The 10718-nt window shown below is 38.7% G+C and overlaps 1 long non-coding RNA gene across 1 annotated transcript; it reads right to left on the bottom strand.

Annotated features, from left to right (window-relative positions):
* Nucleotides 1–1959: 1959 nt before the first annotated feature.
* Nucleotides 1960–4500, bottom strand: LOC130142102 (uncharacterized). The gene is made up of 3 exons (XR_008819296.1): nt 3904–4500; nt 3630–3795; nt 1960–2743 (listed from the first exon to the last, which is right to left on the bottom strand). It is a non-coding gene; the product is annotated as an uncharacterized LOC130142102 (long non-coding RNA).
* Nucleotides 4501–10718: the final 6218 nt, after the last annotated feature.

Raw genomic sequence — 10718 nt, forward strand, 5'->3', positions numbered from 1 at the left:
GGCAAAGAAAAGGTGAGAGTTGAAGGAGAAATTGCATGTCATGGGCTGAAAAGCTGAACTACAGATACTCATAACAAGTGACAAAATGCACACAGGGCATTTCTACCCAGTCTTGAACAGAAAGGAATACTCAGAGTTTTACATTAGTTCTGATTTTCCCCCATAGCCCATTTCTAAAAGGCAGGTATGCCCTAAAGGAAATGGCAAAAAAACAAATCAGAAATGTTGATAAGGTGACTCAATCAATCATGGGACATATTAGAAGTGGTAAACAAGGTTGTCTAACCAGAGTGTTAACCTTCAGAAAGGAGGTAGAAGTAATGAAATAATCTAAACCCCCCTAACACATCAGTTGGTATGTAAATCTAATAACCAGTTACTTCATTATTGATGCAGACATTCCTTTTGTTGCTCCAAGAGGGAAATTTGCATTTTGTGGTAGAAGAACTATCTACAGGCAGTATATAAAATGAAGTAAAACATCTAAAAAAATCCTAGCAATTGTCGACGACTTACATAATGAACTAAACATAGCATAGAGTAATGAAAGTAAACATCTCTGCTTACATAACCAAGGTTATAGAAAGTACTTTTTGCCATGGTTTCTGGTAGTTAGGAAAAAAAAAGTTCAGTAACTCATTGAAAACAATTAAATCCTTTCCAGATGACTAGAAAACACATGCAAAACCCCAAAACAAAACTATAAGAAAACCACCCAACACACTGAAGGAAAAATAATAGCCAAACTTCTTTTTTACATATTTCAAGTCTGGAATATTTGTAATGTATGGAAGACCGAAAAGCAATCCCAATCTAGAGGCCCATTAGACCATGTAGCATAGTACTGAACAAAAGCAGTGTTTCCAGGGACTCAGTAACTGCATCTAGCCAAGTATTTAGCAGGTAAAGACCACAGCTGCCGGGTGGGCCCCGTGTTTGCAGGTGTACACCCAAAATGGAATGAATTCTTACCGAAAAGCCAATTGAAAATCTGACTCGAAGTACATCAAGTACCTGACAATACAAACAAAATACAGAGCAACCGAATTAGGATAAGAATAAACCCTTGTGTTACCACCTTCCAGGCATTCTTTAAGTTAAATGCTTAAAATTTCAGGGAACAACTCCACGTGCAAGACCTATCCTTTTCAAACATTATTCATACTCGCATAAATGCACACACATCACACAGAGATCAGAGATGGTATCACCCAAGGTCCATTACTCCATTCTTTCAAAATGCCTGTCTTTTCCAAGCATTAGAAGATGTGAAGGCTAAAGTAGTTACATATTAAATAATCCCGGCAATGGATTCTCTATAGCTTTTCTGGTGTTGCCATTGCACAGTGTAAAGAATTTAATTTTCATTGACTTTTCTTTTCCCTTCTACTTTTGTTGTTATTCCCTTTCCTTCTGTCTGTAAGTTAATTTTCTACAGTTAATTTAACCTTTTTATTTTCATTTTGTTGCTCTGAAATACATTTAAAATTTCTTCCCTATTCAAGCATTTGAGACTGCTATCATACCCCTTCAGTTATATTTCCCTGACTATGTCTCCTTTTTCGGCTGATGTCCCTCACTGCCTCCAAAACCATATACATAATATTCCATTGAATTTTGCCTGCATGAAAGGGGCACAATCAAACCATTCAATCTTTTCCCCACTAATTGGTCCCTTCAATCTCCAATCTCTTTGGTAGCTTTTTTCCCCCCCTGAATTCCTTCCAGCATATTCACATTTTTGTTGTGCCAGCTCCAACAGCCCTAGCATACATAGGCTAATGCAGGAGTGTTTACATATTGAAACACGTACATGCAAATGTTGAGTACAAAGTAGAATGAATTTAGAACAGATCGTAGACAAAATCACACACCAGTGCAAAGCCTTTGGAGAACACCAAAATGTCCTGGAATTAAACTTTACCCTAGGAAACAGCTGGAAGTGAGTGTGTGGTACTCTATACCTACCTTGATCAACAAAAGCAGTAGAAGAACTGTTTACAAATCATATGAAGATCCAATGTGAATGTTCCAAAATTTTACAATTACCAGACATGTATACATTTTAGTCGTTTAAGACACTGTCTCAGATATACCCAACATAGAACCCCCAATATTTAGATTTGGAAATTAGACAGTTAACACATGCGCTGCAAGATGCTCTTGTACCAACATGCATTGGATTTGAAGCAAGCTGAAGGACTCCGATATGTAAAGGTTAAAACCAGCTCACACTGTCTGGTAATAGCCTTCTTGAGAATCAAATTTGACCAATCTGCTGAACCTAGTACAAAATATACTCGGATGAAAACATAGTATACAATACAGCTGACTGGTAAGTGTAAGCCCATCCAGAAAGGACAGTTTGTGGCATCCGTGCAATCCTTTCTTTAAGTGTTTTCAGCTTGGACGTACAAAAAAAAATTTTCCAGCTTGGGGTTTACCAGATGAAATCTGGAGCCTAAAACAATCTCTGCTCATCACAGACAGTCTTCATTTCTGCATGTCTGACCTTCTCATCCTGAAAAATTCATTCTGCTAGTTATAAACAACCTTTTTACCATACATATGCTCCACCTTAACCTTGTGGCGCCTCCAGGTAATTCCACATGCTGATTTGTTCTAGTATGACATCTCTGCATGTTGGGATTTAGGTTAACCTTTTATGCTTCCATAACAGATGTTGCATATACTCCAGTCAGGGATTTTGTTAATTGCTTCTCCAATGGTAAGGACATCTCAGCTGCAAGAGATTCAGAATAAAATCAGGAAATCAACAACAGGTAAATTAGAAGTGTATCAGACACTTCCCCATTGGGGGAAGAAAAAAAAAAAAAAAAAAAAAAAGGAAAAAAGAAGAGAGATAAAATAAAAAGTTAATGTAAAAAGCTAAGTTTGATCCTCATGTTCATGCATGCTTTCAAAATAGGATTTGTCAACTGCAGATGCAAAGCAGCTCCAATTTGATATTAGTCACTTTGTCTAGTTTATATTCTGAACCATTAAAGCTGCATAAATGACCTGCCAAGTATTGATGTAAGCTTATTGACAAAACAGAATGCTTCACAGTAAGGGCATCATCTCACAAGGCTCCACACAGTGACTCTGTAATTACTGTTTCAGCCTCTGCATATCAGATCTCTATTATACTGTGCATGATTCACCAAAAATAAAAAAAGAATTAGCTGATGTAAGTAGGAATAACTTATCTGAAACCAATAATCTCTGAGAACTCACAAAAACAGAATTATTCTAAAATGATCAGTTACACTTCTTTCACTAAGGTTTAGAAATAATGGGTAAACTCAGCAATTTCTTTAAAAATTCATTAAATCCTTATCCAGTAGTGCATAGATCCCTACTACATCCTCTAGAAAGCTAGGGCAACACAACAAAATAGCCTAAAAAAAAGAAGCATAAGAAAACAGATTTGTTTCCAGTATTTCATGTAAAATGAGTATGATTTTGTATTGTGCAAAACATACGTACTTAAAGCCAGGCGAAGATCAGCTCTAGCCAAAGCTTCAAATTTGGGCTGGGGAAGGAAGCAGAACTGTTAGTTATTTCACCGGGAGAAGAGAGAAAAAAAAGCAACAAAGTGGATACCAGGCCTAACTAGACCTGCATACCTCGAGTCCATAAGTTATGTCTATATTTAGTTTCTTCTCTTGACTTTGACTGTCATCTTGTATGTTCCTTTTACATTTCCACTTGCCTTCCACCGTCCCTGTCAGTCTACTCTTGCTTAGCAGTTTGCATATTTATTTCATTGGCACCATTTTCATTATGCTATTCCTTGGTAAGAAAACAGAGTTAAAAAATACAAAAAACTTTACGTTTCTCAGATGATTAAAAACAGTTAACAAGTTGATGCAATCTTTTGGGAGTGGGTATTATACTTACCTTTTCTACCAGAGAAGACAGCTCTAGCAACTGGGTTGCCAACAATCCACGCTTGCCTGGTTTTGGTTTTGGTTGTTGGTCAGCCCAGGGCAACCTCAACCTACTACATCAATCCACCTCAGACACAAAGGTTACAGTGGCATGAGTTAACGATGCAAAGGTTTCATTCAAGCTGCTCATTATAGGAACCACCACCTTGAAAACGAACTCGGTGGACTGACTTAGTTCAAAAATTGCGCTGTGAGGAATCGCTCCTCTATATATAGAGCAGGCAAAATCTAGAGCATCAATGTGCGTATTTAAATAATCCATCATTTCAGTATCAATGGTATTATTTATTGAATCATGCAATCTTTGTTCAGTTGCTCTATTTCAGAAAGTTTTTATTCGGAATTCCTTCAGGTTTTTACCCCTATTAATATTCATCCAGAAGAATGATGTCTTTAAATACCAATAACTGTCCCACTTCATCCATAATTTATGAACCTCCTCTTAACGCAAAATCCATAGGTATCGCTTTTTGCCCCTTGACTCCAAAAATTAAAGCCAGACAAAGCTGTAGTGAACAGCATAGGAATATAACTGTCATTTTCTGCAATCTCAAAGAAATCTGCAGTTTAAATAAAGTTCATATTTATTTCACATCTGAGACAAAAAGCTATTAAAGGCACCCTGTGGCTTCAAATCCATTTTATTTACTTTATTTACATTTTAACAATGTTTGACAAGGTAAACCTCTTAAGAAATATTGTATCAATTCTGAGAAAGGGTGCTGAATCTTAAGAAAGCAAATATTCTGAGCCATTACATAAAGTACCCTCAAAGGGATATTTTCCTTAAATTACAGCTGTCAATCAAAACCATGACTTTGTTCTTTGTTATGTGGAGACTAAGTTTCAAAGGGAAGACTAATGTAGAAAAATAAGAAAACCTTTACTCAAATAAGGATAAACAGGAGACAGGATAATCAGAAATATTTTAGAGAAAAGACAGAAGTCTATAAATCAGGCTGAGAAATTTTTTGGAAGCATTTCCTAGCACCCACTGAAGTTATTTAGAAGTTAAAAGATATCATTCCTGTTGCTATCTTCCCAATCTAAACAGCAAATTTAGCATGTTATATGATGTGGAAGACAACATTAACTACATGTTAGCAGTAATTTTGTAAGACAAGGAAGGACATTAAGCATGAGAGAACGCGCCTTCACAATTGTAGAAAACAGTGTCTAACTTCAGATTGCATATATTCAATCACACATGTAAAATACTAGCATAAAAAAAAAAAAAAATAAAAAAATTACCCCTGCATGAACTTCAGCTTTTATAAGTGCAGGTGGTCACAGAGGACTAGAGGACTGGACTCTGCAAAGATTCCTAGCGTGTTTCCCAAAAAAGCCGCATCGGCTCATGTCTACACAACGGAACAAAGGCATGCAGCAGAGATGCCCAGACTGACTGAGACCCAAACAAATCAGCCTGTGCTTTGCAGCCCAAGCAGCACCATCGCCATGTTCTCATAGCACCAAAAACCCGCCTGTAAAGCCCTGCCCCCTGGCCCCATGCTAATGAACGTGGAAATGCCAGCCCAAGCCGGCCCATAACTAACAAAGGCAAAGTTTTCTTATCTGCAAACCTCAGCGCTTCCAGTATCAAATCCAGCGTGGGCAGAAGTGACAGTGCCCACGCGGTGGGGCAGGCACACTCTCAGGAAAGGAGATCTGCCCAGGCTAGTGATGATACCGGGGAAACACGCAGCTAGGGATCCCCTGGCTGGGGAAAAGGGCAAAAGGAGATGGATGAACCATAAGGATGGACCTATACTAAGGCCTATGAGTAGACAAGCACAAGTGCAAGAGTTTTCTTAAGAAGAGTTTACAGATGCAGTATTATATGCCCACACGGAAAGTTAACCATTTTAAAACTATCAATATTTGCGCCCATGCAACACGCAACTACTGTTGGCATAAGCAAGCATCGAGAACAATAGTTTAATAGCAACCTGTTCATTTCAGCGACCTTTATTTTGTTATCATTTTAATAGTAGTTACTACCAGGGCATCAGGTAGTGGGTTTTTTCTGAAATTCTCTCATTCTAATACAGAATCGTGACGATCGATTTAAGTCCTGCATCGTAAGTTTACAGGCTGGATTTCACTTTCAGCATGAAAGCTTAACACAGAAATCAGTACATAAATTCAGAATTTGTACAGATTTTAAATAAGTCTAGTCAATGAAATAACTCTTTTAACTCGGCAACAAAAAGACAGTTTGAATATGGTATAGGAAGGGTAAAAATCCAGACACCACCATTATCTTGCAAGTATAATCAGTATTCTAAACTATTGATGTTCCAGTGACACAGTAAGTTGTTCAGCTTGCTGACCATGCTTCACTAATGCATAAGTGGATAAAGACATTACACACACACGGAGAACACCTACTTTCTAGTGTAGAAAGTACTTAATATATGAAATTTCAGTGCAGTGAAATTTGATAATTGTGAACAACAGAGCACTGACCAAGAGGATATTTTGTAATTCCGGTGCTATGAATTAGGTATTTGATGGTATATCAATAGGCTTGGATAAGCTAAAAAGGTAGATTTAAATTTTATATATAGACTTTAATTTGCAACAAGGAGTGGCTGAACGGTATAGCCAGATTCCGTGCTTATGATACGATCATTTTAAATGGTATTTCTTTGGTACACCAAGCAGCTGTAGAGTTAGTTTCATCACTAAAATGGCGTGTTTTCTCTGCTGGTGGTTTTAGGCTATCAAACATGCATAACATTCTGGTACTCTGAAGTTTTCTCAGTGTCTCCCCAAAGGCGATGCGTAACAACTTCTTCTTGAAAAGATTAAATGTAACATTTTTCAATCTCTCTCAAGATAATTCTTCTTTGATTTCAGAGATGTAGCAATCTACCTGACCAAGCTGTCAAAAAGGCACACTCTGCAACTCATGCTGAACACAGACAGACCACAACCTGGAAGGCTATCCGTACAGACACACACGCGAAGAAAACTAGCCAAATTGTTCCAAGAAAGCTTGCATGAAGTCAATTTGCATGATGTGCAGTGATACCATATCCTATGAAGCGATTCTGATTGATCTGATGGGTTTCTTTAGAAAGAAAAAAAACCCCACACAATTTAAGGAAAAGCAAGTATATTCTCGCACAAATTACCTAATCTGAATTTGCCCCAGCTCACACTGTCTATAATGTGGGAATAACGCTTGCAATGTGGATTTGTTACAAGGTTAAAACCCAGCTCTAATTAAGTAGTGTTCAGATCCTAAACAAACAGATTTGCATAGCCAACTGAAATACAACTGGCCCTATACCGGTCTTGCTCACTGTTCATCCATTTACGGAGTCTCTTAAACACACGCTACCAGCACACATAAAATTAATTACTACTTTTGACTGCAAGTCACTTGTTCCTCATATAGCAACCAAAGGAAGAATTTACTTTGCCAGTGTCAACAGGTACAAAGGTTTCTGGTTTCATTACTCTACACTGAAATACTGATATGAAGAATATCTGGTGTTTGCAGCCAGCAGGAAAATTGGTGGGAACCAAGTCAGTTTAAGCAACGCTAATTGCACGGAGATGAATGCCAGTGCTCCAGTATCTCTTCATATAACTTGCTCAATAATTTCAATAGGTGCTATGCAGATTCTGGAATGCATTTGTAGAGGTGCAGATCCATTGTTTCCTCCTTCTACTCTGAATTTTCTTTTCCCCATCCTTTATACTTCTTACTCAGAATGCTATTCTTCCACCCATTATTCTCTCCTTCATGTTTCCCTCAATATTTTGTAATTTTTTAATGGTTTAATTGCATACCATTAGAGACTAAGCCAGCCCCTGAGAGTTCAAGTGGATCTTTGTTTTGTGGGTTTTTTTTTAAATACAGCAGACCCCATCTACAAATTATGTTCAACGCCCAGTAGCATGACCACCACTTTTACACAGGGTCTCTACTACACAAGCCTATGATCTAGAAGAACTTTGTGTCCACCGGGACTGGACTGAGACCTCCAAGTTACACATTCTGTAACAGACCTATTTTTTTTTCAATCACACCCAACGAAGCGGGCCAACTGCCGTTGTTCCCTAGGATAATGTCTCTCTAGGCTCCCAAAAACACTACGTGACTTTAAGACATGGCGCATCTTCACCACAGTCCAGTAGGGAAACTGAAATCTAGCTTTAATCCCAGGAGAATGCAACTTAATAAGCTATGACACAAGGCTGGATACCGGTTTGCCAGGTCTGTTGCATTGGTTAAGTGCAAACATGCTTCGCTTGCACTAGTATCAATGCAACATGAATACATCTAAACCGTAACCCAAAAGCACGCCTGCAATGCTTGTTGCCGTATCCAAGCAAAGTTTACTTACCTGGATTGTGGACAAAATTCAGTTTCGATGCGATCTGTCTGAACTGGAAGGTATATAGTCTATGGCTCAGGGTCTCACTGTCGCAATTGCATGCTCTGCTGTGCTGGCCAGGCAGCGGTGGCAGTGCCTACGAGAACTGCAACTACACCTCTGAAGTGGAGCCAGGCTCTGCCTTGTGCTTTGCTGGCTGTTGTGGTGCTAACCTCCCACCAGCTGCCATCATGGCATGCTTCAATTTGGGAGCAAACAGCAAAGGTCACGCTGCTGGTACTTCCTACTGCTGAGCACAATACTCATCACAGAGCTCAAAATTTCAGTAAAAAGACCACTTGAAGTTAAGCGATGCCTTGCCCCACTGTTTTAACCTGACCTCGTAATATCCAGAGGATGAAGAAGTCCTGCTTGCAAAAAGTAAAATGTCAGATAAAGGCTCAAGAGGAAAAGCCAAAGCAAACCATATTGTGGCTGTTTTGCTTTAGAATCCAGTTGCACTACAGACAGACATGCATCAACAACAAAGAACTGCAAAAAAAGACTGCTTTCCTCTAAAACTGTAAACCTTATTATCGTTAGTACCAAGTGCTATCTCTAGAACTGCTTTGTTTCCACTCTGTTTCACAGTTTAAATATATTTAAGTTTCCTCCTGCTCTGGTAAATTGATTTTTGTACAGCATGAGGGGATGTGTTCTGCTTCCGACTATAGATTTAAAGAAATACTACACATCACCTTACACTGAGTAAAAATCAATTTTCTACCTGTAGGTGATGAAACTATTTCTCACCCCTGCTGAGCAGTCATATCTCATAAGGCTTAAAATCATAAACTGGTTCATTTCACCAAGAGCAAAAATAAAAGGTGATCTCTTTAAATATATTATTTTACATGTTACCCAGGTGTTCCTTTGCAAAGGTTATCTGTAGTTTTATCTACCGTATTTAATATTAAGCTTTCTCCTCCTCGCTCTTATATGCTCAGCTGTTATCAAGAGACTTTGGTCTTGGTAAAACCCCAAAACACACTACGTCTGAAAAATGCAAAGCAGTTGTCTCTCCCTTTCTCCTAGTGATAAAGGGCGTTCTAGAAGAAGAGCTGCATTAAAAGCTCAGATCTGAATCTGAGCACAACAGAAAGGCAGCTGTTAAGATTTGGCTGTAGACTGCTGCAAAATTATCTTATTTGCAAAGCTCGCTATGTGGTAAGGCAGATAAATGGTAACACCATGAACCAGTAAAAGGCAGAAAACTTTATTCTACACATATCTGGGTCTGACTTCAAATTTCATATTGAATATGCAGCTTTGAACATATATTCATAAACATTCACTCCAAGCAGTTCTGCACATGTAGCATTTTAATATGGGGAAAGCAGTACTAAGCTATTTCCCAGCATAATGGTACAGAAACAAATATTTTAACATTCAAGTGGAATAAAATGTTCAGAAAAGAAATGGCTGGGGAAAAAAAAAAAAAAAAAAAAAAAAAAAAAAAGGCTCATTTCTGGCAAAGGATGCCTTTCCAGCCAAATGAGAAAAACTCCCTGTCAGTCAGTCAATCAGCACACAGTTTATTTTAAGCTGGTGATAACATGAATTTGGAGATTAGGAAGTTAGTGAGCTACAAAGAAGATGAAATTAATTTTCCTTAAGTGAAAAAAATAAAAACCTTCAACAAATAAGCCCAAAACTTAACCCTATCAAGTTCAAAATGGAAAACCTATTCAGAAACATTATCTGATGTGAGTTTGGTCAGTATCATGAAGCAGAAATAAATGAGCCATCTGAGAAGCAGGAATTATGTACCACATGTCTGAGCTGGAGGAGTTTATTATCATGGTTTCTTTTGTTAATTGATTAATTAATGGAGCTGTGCAAATACAAAGTGGAGAACGGAAAAATTTACTGCGTAGACAGCCTCAGCCAGAATTTTCAAATCGTAATGCTTAAGGTTAGCTGCCGAGATGCACATTTAGCACTTCAACCAAAGCAGCCTCATTGTGAAGTCGGGTGAACACCCGCAACATGTACAGCTGCTGCACAGGGTGCATGTTCAACACCCAGAAAACAAAGAAATGTCGATCTAGAATTCCTAAATTTGGGTCCAACGTCAAACATCTGTGTTAGACAGATTGGGTCCTCCTCTATCTCCCAGTGAAAAGCAATGGCCACCTCTGCACCCCGTGCAAGCCACTTAGGTCCCCTGCCACCCACCGGGGAGAGGCTGCGTGCCATAAAGGTGATTTAGGAGCAGCGAGCTGCCCTCCATGCACACTGCCTTGCACGCAGAGACAAGGCACCCAAACTTGAGGATGGAAGCTGGTGGAGGGGTGAGGAGAAAGAAAAGTAAAAGTTGGAGTCCCTCCTCTGCCTCTAGTCTCACCTTCTTATGGGATGGTGACCAAGGTCA

Source organism: Falco biarmicus, chromosome 1, assembly GCF_023638135.1.
Source record: "Falco biarmicus isolate bFalBia1 chromosome 1, bFalBia1.pri, whole genome shotgun sequence".
Lineage (NCBI taxonomy): Eukaryota > Metazoa > Chordata > Aves > Falconiformes > Falconidae > Falco > Falco biarmicus.